Source organism: Varanus komodoensis, unplaced genomic scaffold (genome assembly GCF_004798865.1).
Source record: "Varanus komodoensis strain SLA01 unplaced genomic scaffold, ASM479886v1 scaffold14_1, whole genome shotgun sequence".
NCBI classification, from domain to species: Eukaryota; Metazoa; Chordata; class Lepidosauria; order Squamata; family Varanidae; genus Varanus; species Varanus komodoensis.
Window position 1 is genome coordinate 26,318,428 of NW_025335438.1, and position 21,002 is coordinate 26,339,429.

General features: G+C 41.2%; 1 protein-coding gene across 7 annotated transcripts in view; it reads right to left on the reverse strand.

Moving 5' to 3' along the window:
• The window catches only part of GREB1L (GREB1 like retinoic acid receptor coactivator), a 209,339-nt gene that overhangs the window by 164,262 nt on the left and 24,075 nt on the right, over nucleotides 1–21,002 (reverse strand). For 5 of the 7 annotated variants that reach the window (XM_044424233.1, XM_044424237.1, XM_044424236.1 and 2 more), the window contains exon 1: nucleotides 14,923–15,062. The exons of 1 other annotated variant lie outside the window; for it this stretch is intronic. The gene's annotated coding sequence lies outside the window, so the exon portion shown is untranslated. Of the gene's footprint in view, nucleotides 1–14,922; nucleotides 15,063–21,002 lie in introns of those variants that run through there. One more of the 7 variants, XM_044424232.1, reaches the window with a different exon arrangement.

The window sequence follows — 21,002 nt, forward strand, 5'->3', positions numbered from 1 at the left end:
CTATCCTAAAAGGTTGAAACATCTCTCCTAAAGCTTAGTTACTGGCAGTATGAACTAAAATATACTGCAATACATAGCACTTTGGTCCTACTTTTTTGGCCCTGACCACCAGTGAAATGCTTCTCCAAATCTAGCCCTCAGGTGGAAAGAGGTTAATGCCCCTGCTTAATAGAGACATTGTTAGAATATTGTGGGTCTGAATTACAAAAAAATCACACAACTGTGGTAACAATTTAACTAGGCTCAAGAGGATTTCTTAATCAGTATTGAAAAGAAGAAAAATTCTGGCTCTATTTCTCTGATTTAAAAGGAGGTTTAAAACTGATTTAAAACTCCATGGCATTTCCTAATTCTAGACCAAGCTAGGTCTCACAAAGCACCAACTCACATTTTTAAATGGAGGATATACCACCCATGTGTATTCAATTGGTTTAACTGGTAAGTGGCCATTACCCATCAGTGTTATGCTCTTACTACCTAGATGACCACTATCAAGTAGACTGTCTCTTTGAAAGTGCAGGATATCTCTTAGCAATGAAATAATTCCATGTTATGGGAAGATCTGTAGCTTGGTGGAAAAGCACCTGCTTTGCATGTACAGGGTCCCAGATGTACTCCCTCACATTTCCATATGTGACTGAAAAAAACTTGGGCAGCCATTGCCAGTCAGTGTCAACATTAGGCTGCATGAATCAAAAGTGTGAGCCAATATAAGGCAACTTCCTATCTTCACATTTTAGAAGCTGTGACAATGCAGGGAATATAACATGTGAAACAAATTTTAGTCTACTGGTGGAATAGAAGGTATAAAAGACAAAAAGACAGAAGATTCTCCATCTTGGAACTATCAGAAGAAAGGCATAACTAAGCCCAAGGCTAAACATAATGTACTACAGTATGTGTGCTTCAAAACCAGGAAAAAGGAAGCAAAAGAAGAGAAAGGAATCAAGTGATCAGCGATCCCGGGAGGTGGGGGGGACCCCTCTATTTCCACTTTTCTTCCCATTCCACTCAAATATGGTCTACTGATAAAAATGTTTGAGTCTGGGTAGAGATGTTTTCCATTGACTCCCTGTCAGGACTGTGAATAGGTACTCAGAGAGGAAAGCTAGATTAGAAACCAAATAAGCTGAAATGACTCCTTAAAACTGCTTCTTAAAAAAAAAAAAAAAGCTTAAAGTGCAACTTGTCATCAAAATGGAGGTCCCTGATTACCTGGCAATGAGCAAGGACAGAACATGTTGCCCTTTATTACAGCCTGCTTTTCACAGAACTCCCATGCCTTTTACAGCTGCTGAAAGAAATTACTCAGGTGATATTTCACCCTCCAATGTTCATCTTCATGCCAAGAAAAACTTTTCTTGCTCCATTTCCCACTCTCCTAGTGCTGCTAAGGCCACAAGAGACCTTGCATAAAAAAACAGGTTGCAACTATTTGTGCTCCCCTGTCAGAACTGTAGTGAGGAGAAATTACATAGAGCAGTTGAGTGTGGTGAGGTAAGCTAGGGGAAAGTGCACTTTTTAATTCCCTTTTCTGCACACTCATTTTTTAAAAGTAGAAGCTTCTCCTGTATTTAGGGCAAACAGGCCCATAAACTGGCATTTTAAAATGTTGTTGGGTGCCCATGATAGACCATTTAGCACCACTGACAGGAACATTCTCATTGGTTTAATTTGCTTGTTTTAGGTTAAAAAGGCAGATCCCTCTTGTAAGCTACTCTGCTTTCAAGGACATGGCTATCTCACGGAAACCAATGCCAACCAGCTGGAGATCCTGGGTGCAGTAGTGCTTGTCCAGCTGTTGCGCATGAGAAATGCTGCACACAGACAGGAGAAATTACATTACCAAAAGTGTTACTTGGGATCTCATTGCCTCAGGTAGTGTCTATTTCCATATAATCTAGGCTTTAACATCTGTACCCTACTCATTGCAATCTAGCCTTTAACATGTGTACATGTGCGCTCACATTTGGCAAGTGAGTTAGTGGATGCAGTCTTTTTAGCATTTTTAATAAAGTTCAGGAATACCTTCCCAAAGGAAATTCATTAGACTCCTTCTTGGAATCTTTTAAACAGCAACCAAAACATTTTTATTTCTAGAGCACTTACTATAAAATTTATGTCTCATGGATTTTTTTAATGAATGTCCTATTAGGCTGAATCTTTTTTTTAACCATCTTCTTTAAACTGCATTGTGTTTCCTTTACAATGAATGTCATGCTTCCATGAACAGAAGGGCAGGGTAAAAAAAAAGCATAAAATAATAAACAACAAATAATCACCCCCTTCTTCTCACAGCAACTCTCTTGCCTGGCAACAAGACTGCCTAGCAACAGTGGCACCTGGCTGTTGGAAGAGTGGATGTGAGGGATAGCTCCTTCTTCATAGGTCTGCTTGTTGAGTTGGGGGACAGCAAAATGTAGAGCAAGTTCCCAAAACCAGAATCATAGGCTGCATGACTACCTCCTCCCTTTCAAGATGTCTGGCAGATCTTCACTGTCACCTTAGCTCTCATACATTGAGTGCCTGCTTGTTAAATAATAAGGCATTTATTCAGAATTTAAGAAACTGAGTTCATTATATGGCCTGTCAATGCCCTTGGGCAACTTGGAAGTAACATGCACAAGATGATTCAGGAGAACAGCTGGCTTGCAGCTGCTTTATCCATTTACCCCTTTCTTTTATTTCCAGAGCCTAGCATTTGTGAAGAGCAAGAGCAATCTGCAAGTCAGGGAATGACAGGAGTCTTTATTTAGATCCTTTCCCAATAGGGTTGGCCACACATTAGAAGAGACCTATTATTCCCTTCTATGCAGATTGTTTTGTGCTTTCCTTCACAAAGAGTGACCCATTCTGATGGTTCAAGGTTGATAAGAATACGTTAAGTTATAGCCAGATAGAGGAAGGAGTTCTACTCCACGTGTAGCCACCTGAAGAAATAAGATGACAAGTCTTTTTTTCCAGTCATGATGCCCTGGTTATGAGATGCTTTCCACAGGGACACTCCATGTTTCCAGAGGGGTAGTTCCTAAGACTACCAGTCAAACGGTGTTCTGCAGCAGATCTGTCTTTTGCTCATTAACAGACTGTATGTGAGGTAAGAAAAAAGGGGGGAAAGCACTAAGAAAATACTTAAGCCTTACAAGGATTGGGCAGAAAAGTCCATTTTAAGGTAGGGTATTGTACAATTACACACACACACACACACACACACACACACACACCCCTTAATCTGGAAGCTTCCAGATTAAAATGGTCTTATTTTCTCAGTCTTATTTTGGCAGTGGGATTTGTATCCAAAATAGTAACAACAATAACATATTATTTTATCACCACCTTTATTAGTCACTTTGAAAGCTCTGGATGATGCAGCCTAAATGACATTGCAAGAGACAAATAAAATAAAACCAATAAAAACTGCAAAAAATTGAACACATGATTTCCAGATCTTCTGATATGACAGCAAACATGAGGTCAGATCAAGTAAGACTTGTGTCAAGAGAATGGGGTAGAATCAGCAGTGGGCAGCTCCTTGTGAAAGTGGTACATGGCCAAAAATTGGGGGTTGTCATGAGCATGGCACTTCCCTTTCTCCCTCTCAGCAGGCTCAAAAGGAAACCCTAGAAGAAAACTCCTTTTATTAAAACTGTAGCATATAAATTCAGTAGCTTTTTCTTTGAAATGTGGGGAAAGTATCAGCCAGTGTAAGAGATGACCCTAAACTGAAACCTCCCTTTTTTTCCTCCCTGGTTCCACCCTCAGGCAGCTCCTGCTGCTTGCAGGCTAGACAGGGGAAATACCAGACACTTAGAAACTGGTCTGCTTGCTTCACCTGTTGTCAGTTGGCCAGGTAAAGGAACTCACCCTGCATCCCCTCTGCTTCTGAAAAGCATCTCTCCCTTTCTAAGGCAGGTTGGTACTCTCAGTCTGCCTGAGAAACTTCATTATGTAACCTTGAACCTGCCAAGTCCTCTGCCCCACATCCCACTCCACCAGAACTGGACTAATCTATCTGAGCAGAGGTCCCCTCTATACATTGACTTCATGTGCATGTGTGTGAGCAGAGATGTTAGCTTTCTATGTGTTGCTTCTTCTGTGATGAAATCCTATGCAAATTCAGAACCATGCTCCAGTGAGGAGGCATGCCAGGAGTTGTAGGTCTTCTGAACTAGACAGAAAAACTATTAGGTGGATCCAAAATTGGCTGCTAAATTGGACACAAAGCATACTCATCAACTTCATCTTCTAAAATTGGAGGATGGTAACTAGTGGGGTGCCACAGGGTTCAGTTCTGGCCCCAGTGCTCTTCAACATCTTTATTAATGATTTAGACGAGGAAGTACAAGAAAAGATAATCAGATTTGCAGACAATACAAAACTGAGTAGAGTAGTAAACACCCTAGAAGACAGAATGAGATCCAGGGCGATTCTGATAAACTTGAACGCTGGGCTGAAGCAGAATGAGATTCAGTAAGGACAAGTGCCAAGTCCTCCACCTAGGAAATAGAAACCAAATGCATTGATACAAGATGGGGAACATATGGCTCAACAGAACTGGAAAAGACTTTAGAATAATTGTGGACAACATGCTACGTATGAACCAACAGTAAAATGTAGCCACCAAAATGGCAAGTGCTATTTTGGGATGCATTAATAGATGTATTAATTCTAAATCAAGAAAAGTAGTAGTTCCCCTATACTCCTCACTAGTCAGACCCCATCTGGAATACTGTGTCCAGTTCTGGGCATCAAGATTTAAGAAAGAAAGATGCAAAAAAAAAAAAAAGGAAAAGTCCAGAGGAGAACAACAAATATGATCCAGGTTTGAGAAACACTGCCCTTAGAGCAGAGACTGGGAGAACTGCGCATGTTCAGCCTTGATAAGAGAAGACTGAGGCAGGACATGATATCCCTCTATAAGTACCTTAAAGGCTGTCACAAAGAGGAATGTCAAGATCTCTTCTGGCTGATACCAGAATGTAGGACAAGGAATAATCAAGTCAAGGGGTGACAACCTGGGTCAAAGCTAGATATCAGGAAAAGTTTCCTCATTGTCAGACCAATATGACAATGGAAACAGTTGCCCAGAGCTTTCCCACACTAGAGACATTAAAAAAAGAACCTGGATAGCTATTTGAGTGGGATGGTGTAAACTGAAGTCCTGCAACAGCAGAGTGTTGGACTTGATGGCTTTCATGGCCCCTTTCAATTCTACCATTCTATGATTCTATGAACTTGGAAGATAGCACTTTGAAGCATATATGCCTACAGTTGTGCCTTTATTCAAGATACCTCAGATTCAAATTGCTCCATAAAATGCAAACAGTATGACACCGATTTCAACAAAGTCAGCCTTTTCTGATGTGCTTTTTTATGGTCGCATTGTACAAATGAGACAGATTCCAGACTCAAAAAAGGTCAGAAGCTAAAGAAGTTTCAACACTGTAGGATGAGAATGCTGGCCCAGTCAGCTCCCCATGAGCGTCATATGCTAATGGCAGAGCTTCAGTTGTCCTTAAAATAAGGGTGGAGAGAGAGAAACTGCAAAGTCATAATCAATCATCCAGAGCTTTTGGGTGGGGTGGGGGAGGATTAAACAAAATTCCTGAATTGCACTCAGAAACCAGCGTTCTGATCTTCAAAGAACTGGTAGAATGTGTTCCTGGTCACAAGCTGTGCCAAGCAGATAGAGAGTTGGATTTTACTCCAAGACACAAAACATTCTCTTCAAAATGGATGCAGCTAGAATAACCAGCCATCAAAATGATTTTTGCAACAGCTTTCCAGCTGAGATTACAAAAGAAAAGGCATTATTTCACAGCAGTGGACTGATCTACTTAATGCAAATATAACTGAGGATTTTTTTTAAACCACAATGCATAGAAAAGAAAACTCTGACAAGTACTTCAGATGAGTATCTAATTTACTTCCCACAACCTTAAGAAGTAACACAGCAAGACCATTCTTCTAATGATGAAAAGATGCTCTCAGTCCCTACTGTGCCTGTATGCAGGATCTGCAACAAAAAGTTCTGATGCATTCTCACTCCATAGGAGTACTGCTCCTTCCTGGGGTTTCAGCCAGCTCTGCCCTTCTCTAGTAAACTTTCCCAACCTCCATTTTCCATTCCCCCGCTTTTCTTTTCTCTTTTCCAGCCAACAACCAACATGCTGTGACTACTGAGCATGCTTAGTCAACCTTGGGCTTTTTGTTTTTGTTGCTGCTGCAGCTTGCTTACCCCTGGAAATTGGGAAGTGCTAAAGTATTTTCCATCTATGAAGACTTCAAGGTTGCACTGAGTCCACAGGTTATGTCCCTGCTCTTTATTCTCAGCACCCCCATTCTGGATATATTCTGTCAGTACTAACCATCTGATCAGTGGTGACAGAGCACTAATCATTATTGGAGGGGCAGATAGCACCCTTCTTCATCTTGGCTAGTACACAGCCACCAAGAGGCAGTGCTGTACCTATATTACAAACCATACTTTCAACCGTATCTCAACAGATAGCTGTTCCTCATTGTTACAAAGATCCCTAACTTAGGTCAGGGGTGGGCATCCTCATGCATATATATGCACATGCAGTTTTACTTCAACCTATTCATGTATAAGCACAAAGGGACTAGAAGATGGGTTCTTTGGAAAGTAGAAGGCAATTAGTGTTCTTCACCACTATTAGCAATGGAAGAACATAATTCTTGCTTTATTGGGATGAGACAAGCTACTAAAGTTGGGAAACATCAAGTGGAGGATCACAGCAGCACTGTAGCTATTAGCTGCATGGAAGCAGCAATACAGCAGTGTCAGAAAGGCAGCAATATGGCCTTCACCTCCCACACCCACAGCAATAATTCCAGTGGAGATGACTGTCCTGGTGTTGCTGCCAAGCTAGGCAAAGGGGGAAAGAAAGGGTAGCTCCCCATTTTCACAGGCCACAGCCTGTGAAATGACAAGAATGCAGCCTACAGTTTGCTCACCCCAGACTATACAAATTATGAGGGTGGATTTGATTTAAATCAAATCAATTTAAAACATGATTTAAATCACTAGACAGTAAGACTTGATTTAAATCACGGCTTTCTACATAATTTGTACACATGCCTGCCTTAACCATAGGTAGAGGAACTACACAGAAATCTGTATTTTGCAGCCTGCTGCCATTATAGGTTTTCTCCTCCAAGGAAAGAATAATATGATAAACCTCAGGCTGCAATACACAAAAAATCCAAAGACGTGAGGAATATGCTGCTAAAAGAGTTCATTTTTACTGCGTGTCCTTCCCTCCTCACACTTAGCTTCTTGTGCAGATCTATTACACTCACAACAGTCTTCTATGATTTAAAAAAACCTTAGCACTTAAAAGGTAGTGAGTTGATTCTGTGTACACAGATTTGCGAAGGAACAATGGGATTAAGGTTTTTTCTCTACTCTGTGTATTTACTTGGTAACATTTTTGCTGTAAAGAAGAGGCATGTGAACTCTACAGACACAAATTCAGTTTGAAGAACTGTAAAACCAAGCATCTGTGATAAAATCTTCTAGATAGAAAAATTATCCAATAATCTTTCAGAAACCTCTGGAAGAGCATGACATTGCAAATGGGTTAGTGAAATGTATTTACCGAAAAATGGAAACATTGAATGAATATACAGCCTCCTGCCACACAATTAAAAACTAATCCTTATTTCATTATGAATAACCTTTGGACTATATAATGTATGTTAAAGAGAAAACTATCTTTAGATAGATGTTCCTAAAAATTTATTTAAAAAATCACTGATTTTTATGCACTCTGCAAATAATTAAGGCTGCAATTCTAGGAAGATCATCGCACTGACCTTGGACTGATTTCTGAGAAAGAATGCTTAAGCCACAGGGCTTTAGGGCTAACATCTAATAGAATACAGGGAACACACTGTGAAGGACCCTTGTTACAACTGCCTATTTTCTTGGGCTATTGTACTGGTTCAGTTTGCACAGTCATGATGAACCTGCAGCTAAAGGGTCATTTCTGCCCTCAACACAGAACTCATTTATTATTTATTTATTGGTTTCCTTTTTGTACCACTCGGCTATCAGTACAGCATTTGTACTAAAAGGCTATTAAATTTCAACATGTGCACACATTTATTTTATGTATGACAACAATGCAAGAATGTATCTTAAATATCTTAGCACAAAGAATCTTATGTGCTTTTCTAGAAACAGCCATAGTAGAACACACAAACACAAGCAACACTTTCTTTCTTCTTTTCAGCATACAGCACAGAAACATAGAGCACACAGAAACTCTTCTACAAATACATATACACACTGAGAATGTAAAATACACTTATAAGTTTTATTTATTTATTTATTTATTTAAAGTTTTGTATGCTGTCCCCATTGCTACATAGCCTCGGTTTTAGCCATTTGTCCATCCTTCCTGCCATTATAATCAATGGGGAAATAGCCAAAGCTTTAAAAAATGAAACAAAACAAGGCTCTGTTTGGGTTCCAAACAGAAGACTGATGTTATCTAAGGCTCAAAGACAAAGGAGCCACACTTCTCAGGCAGGTTCTGAATGAAACCCTTTTCTTTCTGCACACCTCTGGCCTCTCCTTCCCTGATTTTGCAGGCAGTGACAAGCTTTGGTATTCTGACTAGGGGAGCCTGTGCAAAGGCGAAGTTTCACCTATCTTACTAGTACTTAACAGGGCACAGGACATGAAGTCATTGCAGAAGCAGCACTGTCATTGTTTGACTAGTGTGTGGCCACCTAGAGGGAAAATGAAAGCCACATTCCAAATCTTTCTGGTATGGTAAAGGGGCAAGGCCAGAAAATAAAAGGAACAGTCCTGGAGTACAGGAACATTTGAAAAGAGAAGAGCATTGATCAGACAGCCAAAGACAGCACAAGATCGCCAGATCCAAGTTTAAGCAAGTTCCTGCATCTTCAGGAGCAAAGAACAATAATTCTACCATCTATCACTATGATGTCCTGATGACATTCTTAAGCATATTAATCCTGAAGGAAATCCCATTACATCCAGTAGTAAAGATTTTGGAGTAGCCATGCACAGGATTGCTCTCTAATGCTTTGATCCTTTCTTATAATATGTCTAATAATTCACTGTATCAATCTCATTAAAAATCACATAAAGTACCTCAATAATACATAATTATATATATTATATATTATATATAACACAATCTAGTCTGAACATGTCTTCTAAGTCTTACTACAATGGTCTGAACAATGTAGAATTTTAGATAAGGATCCTGTATGGAATGTTCACCTGCCCATCAACCTATTCAGAACAGCATTATTGTTCATTAAGTTTATTCTTATCAGTTCAAGTACAGGCAGTCCCCAGGTTACAAACAAGTTCCATTCCTGAGAAAATTCATCTTGGTATGTAAGGCAGATCACATATAGTTGGCTCTCCACATTCATGGAAAGCCTTAGATTTCATGGGGCACAAGATCCTCATGAAAGTGGAAAAACCATAAATATCTCCATTCCACTCCCCCCGCCACCCTGTCAAACTCACCAGGGCCTCCTCTCTGCAGCAAGGAAGTGCCAGAGAAATTTCCCTCTCTGGATGGGCAGGGCAGAACGCCATGCTTTGGAGGCCTTCCTCTTTCCCCTTTTGCTTCCTTCCTTCCTCCCTCCCTCCCTCCCTCTCCCTCTCTCTGGTGAAGAAAATTTTATGTGTTTAAAAAAAAATAGGCTTTATTAAAAAAAATTTTTATGTGTTTAAAAAAAAACAGGCTCATTCTTAAGCATGGATTGTTCATAATTCAGGGACTGCCTGTACAATACCAACATCAGTGACACAGCATACTGACTGATCGGATAACCAAAATAAAGTTATCTATTCAATTCTGATCTCAAACTTTGAGTAAAATGCAATAAATTGTACTCAGAGTAGGGCTATTAAAATTAATGGGACTTGAATTGATCATGTCTAATTTTAAGCCCCATTCATTTCAATGATTCTACTCTAAGTAGGACTTATGCTGAATTTGCCTACTAGATTTTTCTACTATAATCAATCCACTTGCTAGAGACCACATGAAAGTAAACTTCTTGGAGGTATATTGAAGAGTTGGGCCTCAGGATGTTATTTCTAAGCATGCTTAGCATCTTTCTAAATAATAAAAACTAATTCTACATTATTGTATTTAGAAATAGAGTATTAGGCAGCAGTCCATAATGTATATCCAGACTTTCAGTTATGGCTTGCTAAGTAGCTTGCAAAAGCCATATAATAATACACCAGTAAGGGCACAATTCTATCTGTGATTAGCAAGAATAAAGTCCTAGAATTCCCAGCATTCTCCAGCCAAACACATAGGATTGCTCCCTAAAACACTGGCGGGTATTCCATCATTTGAGTGTTGCCACTAAAGAGGGCTCCTAAAATAATACCAGTTTAGCCTCATAAAATGGGAGAACCCAGGAGAATGTGTCCCTGATGAAGATCTCAACTGCCCAAGAAGGGGAGATTTGCTACCAGCCAGGAATTAGATAAGAACATTATAATCTAGGGAGGGTCTCTTAAGAATGCACTCTATTACTTCCTTTCTCAAGTCAGTCATGCAAAGGATTTTTTCCTATGGATGGAGAAGAAATTCTTTTGGTTTGCAGACTTTCCTAATTTCACCATTCCAAATTGATACACAAACCAAGACTCAGTTATCTTTGAATTCACATTTCCCTGAATTTTGCAAGAGAACTTTTCACACAAAAGCAAGCATACTAAAATGTGTGCATTACAGAAAAGTGCCTGCAAATCTGTATACAATAGTGAAAGTAACATTACAAGTTTATTTTATTAAGTAAACTATTTGCACAAAATGTTTATATTGGACAACATTGCAAACAATCTTGCAATGTTTTAGAATTGCATACAAAATGTACATGAATTTAAAAACTGAAATGGACGTGGCATCCATCCTAACTTCCTTTCTTCATTTATAAAACACTGACCAATGTTTTGAAGAATTCTGCACACGCACTGTATTATCATAACTGGAATCAGGACAGATCAAAGTGATTTTACCTGCAAATTGCTTAGCAAGGGATATATCACAATGGGCTTCCAAAACAACTGAAGTCACCTGAGGACCAAGGTAGAGAAGGTTCCTTACAACCCAGAAAAATTCCACTGGGTTGTGGCAGGGCAAGATGAGGGAAATAAAGCATAATTTCTTCAACACTATCACTACACCCCTAAATAGGCCTTCAAATGGGTTCCAACTAGTGTCCAATCAGACTTGTTATGAGTTATGAGTTTTTCTTTATCTGCATTCCAGTTATTTCCCAGTTGATTCATTGTCTTCCAGATTCCTAGAGAAACAAAGAGTGAATATGGCTCCAACTAGAACAAGAGAATGCCTATGAAATGTTTAGTGTTGATTTCCAATTTAATTCCAACTTCTAAATACTGACTGGCTGTGAACAGGAGTCCCAGAAAATTCACCAGGATAATCTGAATGCAAATCAGATCTATCAAATGGTAATGGTAAACTATCCAAACTGGTCCTCCACCGCTAAGGAGGTTAGGACTGCCAGTAACCTAAAATAGTGATCTGACCATGACAAAGGAACTGTTGGCATTCCACACACATAAACATCATCCAGTCCAAAAACTCAAACACTGCATGAGCCCTGCCACATCCATCTGGGTCTACATGACTTGAGAGGGCCTCATGGTTGTTGTGGAAGACATGATGGCCTGAGCCTTCCTTTTCAGAGAGGTCCAAATATGGAAAATGAAATTCCCCAAGACCCCTATAACATATACAAAACCATTTCCATCAACTTGGGTAGGGATGCTCTTGAGCAGCGCAGCAGAGTGGTACCTCAGCTCACGAACTTAATCTGTTCCACGACTCTGGTCGCAAACTAAATTGGTTGTGAGCCAAGTCAAATTTCCCCATAAGGTTCAATGTAAATAAGGTTAATCCATTCTGTAACCATTTTTAATCACAAAAATTTGAAACAAAGTAACAAAGAACAACAAAGATTGCAGCCATCTCCCCCCCCAGCACGACCGCAATTGCACCCGTCTTCCCTGCACAAGCGTGACTGCGATTGCGGCCATCTCCCCCCCCCCTCCATCGTGCAGGGAAGATGGGCGTGATTGCGATCATCACCCAATGCGGAGTTCATGACCTGAGGCCAAATTTTTCTGAAATTTCTGCTCACAACCCAATTTGTTCGTGAACTGAGGCATTTGTGAGCCAATGTACCACTGTAAATGGCATGCCTTCAGAATCCCTCATCTGTCCTGAGACAAACAAGAATTATAACTCAAAACTACTACTGTAATATGGAGAGTATATTCAAATAGGCTATGACAGGACAACTTTCTGGCTTAGTCAGTCTTATTTGGCATTGCATTGGAAACCTACAGGGCACAAATGGGAGAGCTCAAACTTCCCTCATTACTGTCAGGTTTCCTTAACCTCATCCTGTATTTTTTAAAAAATGCTTCTGGGGTGACTTTATATCCCCAGCAGAAAGTGCCTGAAAATGGAAAATTCTAACAACCTTTGTTCTGGTTGGCATTTTCTCTCAAGTGGTTGCAATCAGCATTAAAAAGGCTTTCAGCTATGAAAAAATACAGGTAATTTATGTTTTAATTCTTCTTAAGGTAATACTGACCAAGAATAGTAACAGGACCCTTGACTTTTCTCTGCATAACAATGGTGTTGGCCTAACTTTAAAAAATCATAGCAAGGCTTTCCCTCAATGGATTTTCATTCTGTTTGCTGGAGAATTTAGCTTAGAATCATAGCTTTAAAATAAGAAGATGGTCTGAATTGAAACTTGCTGTGTGGCTTTTTTTTGGGGGGGGGGCTCATCTAGCTATTCCTATGGATGGTCTGGGGTATCTTCATAATTGCAGTCATTTTTCTTTTACAGGCGGAAAAACCAACTTAAAAGGTAGGAAGCTGAAATTCAAATGAGGCACTTTGCACAACGTCATAAAAATACATTAGTAGGATTGCTCAAGTGTAAATCACAATGCAGAATGTGTGACTGGGGTACTGACATCAACCCAGTCACCTCACAATACAAAATGAAGATTACTGTAAATGAGCTACCTCATCTAGGTTCAGGATAGCACTTATTTTTAAATGCACTCAATTAACATTAATTAACAACACTAGACCGGATGATCTGCCAACAAAACAATTGGCATCTACACCCTTCCTGCCCAAAATCCATTCTTAAGATCATTAAAACATATATACCCCCTCAAAAAAGAATCTCCAGAAAATTGAAAAGAAATTGCCTGATGGACAAAATGAAAAAGTTCTAAGCAGTTGTTGATTCATGCCTCTCTTTTATAACATCACACATGGGGGAATCAATCATTGAGCTTGCAATTCTACAGCATATTTACTTGAAAGAAAATTTCAGTGGGACTTATTTCTGAAGAACCTGTCTTAAATAGCTTTCATAAAGGACAAAACACAATCCTACTCATAGTTACTCAGCAGGAAGTCTCACTGTGTTCAATGAAACTTACTCCAGATAAGTGAGTACAGGATCCCAGTTTTTCAATCAGCTTTTGTAATTCAAGCTAAAGAGCTACACTGCTGATCAGTTAGTTTAAAAACAGCTCTCTTCCAGTTTTTATCCTGCACTAGTAACATTTAAAGGTCTTCCCTGCATTTTCCTGGAAGCTCCACTACATGCAGTGGAGCTTACTTCTGAGTAAACATGAATAGGCTTGTGCTGTTTAAGGTCTTTTCAGATATTGCTCTTAATCAGCGATCTAGGTGGTTCAGAACATGTGCAGGCAAGACAGTAGTTTTACCGCGCTCGCCGATTTGGAATTAAGCCCAGCATTTACTTTTGAGCAAGCATTCACAGGATCAGTCTGCATGACCCAACGTCCTTAGCAAACCTACTAGGTAGTCCATCCCATTGAATTCAGTGGGTTCTTACATGAATAGGTCCGCTTAAAACTAGAATGGATGCATGGTTAAATTCAATAGGATTTGTGGAAGAAATCTGCCCGCTTTACAAGGAATAAACAACCCCTCCCAAAAAAATCAACACTATGTTGCGTGGTAGTGCGGAAAACTCCTTTCCCGACGATTCCCTACATATTGCATTCGCTCCGGTTTTTCTTCCCTCGAAGAAAAGCTCCCGTCATCTCCAACTGTCACCACAACCGCGTCTCTGCGAAGGATCCCAAAACTTTCCAGCAGCAATACAGAAATGTACCAACTGTGACTGAACCAGAAAGCAAGGCACCTCCAAAGAATCATAAGCCTGTTTCTTGTTGTCCACCCACTTCCTCCCCAAAGGTAAGAGCCCTTGATTCATTCCTCCCGCACAATAGATCGATTTGGCCCCCATTCGGGCAGCTTTGACAAGCCGAATGGTCAGCAGCGCCCCTTTAGCGACGCGTCCTATTGGCAGATGGCTGCCCTAGCTGCTGCTAATATTATCAGTATTATTATTGGAAGAAAAGAGCGTTTCAAGCAAGCAGCCGTGATCTGCTGCAGGCAAATCTGACACGCGTATAGAGACTTGTTCAGGGGCAACTGACGCTCGGGCAGGCCAAGATCTCCCGCTTGGGTGCTTCCCCCTTTCCCAATCCCTCTCCTCTCCAACTGGGTCAAAGAAGGGCTGTGTCTCGAGGGCGAAAGAAGCACCATCGCTACAGCCTCCCCCATGCATTGGGACCTAAACGAGTGACGTCTGCAACTGGGAAGGTAACCTTAACTCGATGCCTTCAAATTCAGCCCCTTTCACCTACTGGTGTGATTATCTACAGCCCGATCCGGCCTGCGCTGCCAGGCTAATGGGGAGCAAACGATCCTGGACAGTTTTTTGAAAGAGAATATATATTCGGAGTGGCGCCACTCCAGCGAGCAAAGCCAAGTGAGCGAAGGCCCCGTCTTTTCTTACCGTGCGAGCAGGGAAGGAGTTAAGGCGCTCGGAGCTCGCCGGATTCCTCCCTCTCCCTTTCCTGCCGCCCGCGCTCCTCGCACAGCTGCTCTGCGAAACTCTCAGAAGGCAATCGCGCCTGCTTTCTCCTTCTGCTTCCCAGGATCTGTCGCTAGGAGGAGGAGGAGGAGGAGCAGCGGCAAGCGGTCGCGGCAAAGCTAGGGGGCGGAGATGGGCTGGCATCGTGGGAGCCGCCCCGTCCTCCTGTTGGCCGCGCGGGAGGGTGAAAACGAAGGAGCGCCCGGGAGCTGCGCTCTTCTGTCCTTCGCAGTAACCGCTACTCATTACTACTGGATTTCAGGACTCCTGGATTTCCTACTCGCAGGCGAAGAGGACGCGAGACCCCTGCCTCGCTGGGAGTCTCACGGCTCAAGCCACCCCTTTGCCAGCGCTAAGCGCCCTGATATTGAGTGCGAAAGGGCGTTTAAGTGAAGTAAGAGAGGTGCAGCTTTGAAAAGGACCTGATCACCGGTGAGTGTGCACGGGCTGCAGCGGGAGAAAGGAGAGGGCGGCTCTGTTTGCTCCCTTTTCTTACAAGCGCTCCGTTGAAGGGGCGGTGCGTGTGCGCGCTCCCCTCCCTCCCAGGAGCCCGACCTTGTACTGTGGAATATAATATCACCACCAGACTCCATAGAGCGATAATTTCGAGAACGGCCGCTTCAACGCTAGGCATGCATGGAGTGATACTGAATTTGATGTTGTAAATAAGCTGAACAAATAAATATCTTGCAAGAATCGGGGTTGTTTGTTTTGGCTTCACACCCAGGAAAGCTCAGAGTCTGGGCAGAGGAGTTGCTTCAGTTTAACAGCACCCAAAGTAAGTCCCACTTAGGGCTGTCCCGAGACATTCTGTTGCTTAGCCAATTACTTTCCCCCAACACTCCAAAGTTTGCTTTTTTATTCCCTACCTCCCAATCCCTTTTCCTTTTGTGTCCCTTAGCTTGTAAGCCTAGCAGGCAAGGATTGCCTTGCTTCTTATCTTTATTTATTTGCTAAGACAAGGTGATGTACAGAAGTACAAACAACTGACCAATTTATTCTGGTACTTGAAAAAGAAACGCGCCGCTCCGTAGGGATAAGCAATGAGAGAGAAAAAAATGAAAAACAAGTTAAAAGACTGAGAACCTGCCCTTTTGTGACACCTCAAAATCAGCCACCGCATACCACTCACTCGCTCTTACGGCAGGATCAACCTTAGTCCCAGTGCGTTTAGTGGAGTATTCGGTTTAGTAAGTGTTGATCAGACTGCAATCTCAAGAGTGGCACAAATTAAGCCGAGAATGTTGCAAGAGGGTTAGACTTGACCAGGAAGCTGGGGGTCAGCAAAGGGGGTGGATGGAAGAACAAAGAAAAGCAGTAGGAGTCAGGAGAAGGTGGGCCTTTCTTATTTGATGCTGAAATGGAAGAGGAAGGGAGTAGAAAATGTCAGAGATGGACATTGGGTCTGTTGGACCACCCACCTCACACGCACTCCCCCCCCCCATCTCTGCTTCTTGCTTGTCCTTCAGAAGGGGAATGCCTCCAGCCTTGAAGATTGAGATATCAAGAGCTTAACTAGCAGTGATCCCTTGCCTTGTTTCTCTTGGGGTTGACAACCACATAAGTAGCTCTTTCTTAATACAAAGCTATATTTTTACTGTGGCATCTGCAAGGGAGGCGGGTTAAAGTTGAACAAATTAAAACAGAGCTAGAAGCAGTATAGAAATATGTCAGCTACCTGAGACTTAGACAATTCTTAAATTGAAAAAAATGCTGCTGTTTCTAAAAAAAAATAATGGATAGATTTACTGTTTGTTTACCTTTGCTTAGACATAGAGTCCTGCCAGACAGAAGATTCCTGTTGCTATTGGTTAGCTAGTATTGTGCATCTATTCCATATGTTTCTCCTAACAAGTTTAAGAAAAAGAAGAGGAGAGATAATAAGGACCACAGGTTACACACAATATTTTTTAGTTATCACTGCCACATCACACACAACCACTGTAAAATTCACTGAATGAGACAGAATGATGCTACCATATTAAGCCTTGCCTAGAAGTAACCATACAGTTGCCTTCCATTAATTGTATATTCCTGGTTTATTCTGACACTTTTTTCGCTGAAGGCTTTTTTAATATATAAAATTAGGAGCTAGATCAGTAATCACACTGTAGGAAAGCATGCCATTTGCAACTTTCTGAGGTTCCTTTGCACCATCTTGTAAAATGAGAAACCTGAGGAAACACAGGCCAGTAAGCTACAAGTCAGATAAACTTGGTCCAACTTTGTCTACAGTAATAGAAAACATCCTTCTGTAATCTCATTCTCTTGTTATGGGTCTTTCCCACATTCAGGTGGATCCCTCAGTTCTTCATTGCTTCATGACTCACTGCTGAACTGAATTAATGCCTTTGAGATAGGTGACTTGTTATTGTTTATTCAAACAGGTAAATAATTACCTTATGTTCCCATAATATCGGTTGATCACTCTGTTCTTTCCATGCCCACAGTCATGTTTTAATGTTTTTCATACACTCAAACTGATGTTCTGACAAAGGATTTGTGGTTAAGACATTGGTGCCCAGTGGGTGAGTGGGACAAGACAGAAAGATTGGACCTCCATGGAATCATAAATATATTGATCTTAATGTGTGTAAAGTAGAAAGTTCTGGCATGCCCCAGGAGGCAGCAGCAGAAGGCCTAGAAAGTCCACATACACACAGCTACACTGTTCAGGACCTGAAAGATTAATACTGTTGCCACCTATCCATTCATTCATTTTATCTCAACTTCAAGAGCCAGGCTATGAACCAAGGACATACTGGGACAAGGGAAGTGATGGTGATTATTGTGGTCAAGTTTGAGAGGTTGAGGCAGGAGCATGGGAAATCCTTGTTTTAAGACACCATTTTCTCCATACACACCCCACAATGAAAATGATGAATACAGAATTATGGCATATCACTTGTAAGAGAAATATGACACAAATAATCTTGATTTGTATATAGAAATCCACCTGGTCTGGAACACAGCTATTCACAAGGACCTTGTAGTAGGAAAGCTGTTGCATTTGCACAAAAACTGGCAGGAATTGTAATTCCCAATTTAGCAGCACATAATGATAGTTTACATAGTGTTCATCCTGCTAGTGAAGTTTGAAGAGAAAGCATAAGAACAGCCAGGGGGAAGGAAAGTACTCATAGTGCTATATCATTGATACAAGATTGAGACATAGATGTTAACAGATATGCTGAAGGTCATGAAGTCTGTAGCAAGACTAACAAAGGATCTAGATCTCGTTCTAACATTCTTTGTGTCTGAGAACACTGAAAAAAGAAATTCTGACAAACATTACATGGTATAAAAGTGAAGTATGAATCAAGTTCTTTGGTTTAATAATTCAAGACCACTACCACAGAGAAAAGAAATAGACTCAGGAGATAAGCCTCTCAAGGAGATGAAAGTTGAGAGAAGGTTTCTTACAACCCGTGTTGACATACTTTATCTCTCCTCCCACTGACTCACTCTCCCAACAGGCCCAAGTTGAGCAATTACCATGCAGCAACTTCTGTGGATAGTTCAGTTCACTCTACTGCATTGAAAAAGGGTTAGAAAAATAGGTTGTTTATTTAAGGCAGCACCACAATTGTGAAACAAAATTGCTGCTTATAGGCTTGTGCTTTCATGTAACATACAGACATCATAAACCTGTGTTTAAATACATCTGGGACCATGTATCTGGGAACCCTGACTCAGATAGTATATATGGTGCTCACAACTCACATGGAAATGTTAGGATAAGGGGTAGGTCTTGTGGTATTATTTTGCTGACTGAACTACTTAATCAGGAAGGGAACAATTCCCTCTCCCCCTATAGCCCCTTACATTTCCTCAAACTGTGTTCTAGAGATCTGGGAAACCATATGAAATTGATTTTTAGGTGGCTCAGGGAAGCAGGAGGGAAGGAGAAATCCCATTGCACTAGTGATTTCCATCAGCTTGAACCAATATAGCTTGATTTCCATCAGCTTGAACCAATATAAGCACACACAGAGCAGTTGCAGTTGCTACTGTGACCGGTGACATCTCTCAGGCAGGGAAGGCTTTCACATGATATCCTACTTGGCTCTTTCAACTGGCAATGCCAGCGACTAAACTTGGGGCTGTCTGCATGCAAAGCCGGTGCTGAACTAGTGCACTTCCCGAAGATACTGGAAAATGCCACCATCAGTGGAAGATACAACCAGATACTGAAAAATGACACAATCCATGCTTTGCAAAGGAAGAAAAGTAGTGCATTTTCTCAAAGCAACACCAGTCTTACTCAGCACATTGCTTTTGTGAAGTGAGTGCATAACTTCCTTTACCTTCCTTTAAAATTTGCCTGTGCTGGGAAGAAATCAGTTTTATCCTGTGTATGTTTACTTAGAAGTAAGGCTGAGTCCAGGGGAATTTATGCACATGAAGGTGTACAAAGCTTTTTTTCTAAAGCTGCAGCAGACTCAAGAAACTGATGTTTGACAATATCATATTGAGATGTCTGACAAATAACATCTTACTGAGACTGGAGGGAGAACCAGAAGCAAAATTAGTGTTGCCACCTGATCTATCTATACTTACATAGAAGTCAGTCACTTGGATTTCATGGGACTTGAAACTAACCATGAATGGTTTTTTTCAGCCTTAGGGATACATTACAAATTATATTAAATGCATCTTCATTTTTACATATGTGGCTGCTGCTGTGAAACAGCCACAGGAGATGGAAGGACAGTTGATCCTAGGTTGAAGAGGGTTGCACACAATCCTTTCTCCCAAACCATGGTGCCAGCAAAAAATCCCCCAGAGCGGCTATTCGTCATGAGAAGAAATGTGCCCATCACATGAATCCATGACCCAGGGTGACCACCAGTACATGACCAACAAGACTTTGCAAGAATAGCTATGACTAATATATATTTTTAAATGCACTCTTTATGTTAAGTTTTGAATAGAGGTATCAAATAAATATGAAATGGATTCAAATCAGTTTGGATTTCTATGATTCCAACTGCAGATTCCAGAGAGAATCAGCTTTTCACAACTGCCATGGCTTCCCCACAGAACCCTGGGAAATTTAGTTTTTGCAGGGAGAATGTGGAGAAGGGCAATGCCAGCTCCAAACTAAGCAGAATGATTTTTAAATCATTCTGTTTGTAATGTAGATTCACAGACTGGGAACATGCTTGTAGACCATCTTGTTAAAGTGTTTGTTTAGTGCAGGAAATCAAGAGTTGGACCTCAGTGGAAAGCTGCCTTTGACTAACAGAATCAAAAGGGCCCATGAACAAGCTCCTGTAAATTGAGCTCAAGATCCCAGGCAGAAGAGGTAGGGGAAATTGAAACCTGTCCTAGGAAACTTCTAGCAATCAGAGTTGATGCTATCAGGTGGGCCGGTGTACTGCAGCTGCATAACTTCCAAAGCATTCTACTTTCTTCAGCAAGCATCTCTCATTCCAGGACTGGGCCCATTTCTTTTCAGAAACCTGTTAGAGCCACCAACATTGATATTTCACTAAAACAGAAGTAGCCGGTTGTTTGAGCGATAGTATTGGCATCCAAACTTAGGCCTGAAGAAGGTGGGAGAAAAGTACAAACTATGACCACTAGATGGCACCAAATGCTGTGTCATGTAGAACACCTGCTGCAGGCTAGGAACCTTAAACAATCTACCAGCTGTTTCCTTCTTAAAGAAAACGTTGTCTTCCGTAAGTTCTATAACACTCATTTGTCCTAGCCTGTATAGCCAGTTGTAAGAAATGATGGGAATTGTAGATCAAAACTTCTGGAGTTGTGGAGTGTTCTGTATATTTTTGTTGAAAGCAATAGGCATCAACATGATGTGACATCTTTCATACATTCCCAAGAAAGTATATGAAATGTGGTTCATGTACCACTGTTCTTTTGTTTAGTGGGAAAATCATGCCCGATCCATCACAACCCCATGGACAACATTCCTCCATGCTCTCCTGTCCTCCACCTAAGCTCACACCGACTGCTTCAGTGACTCCCAACTAGCCACC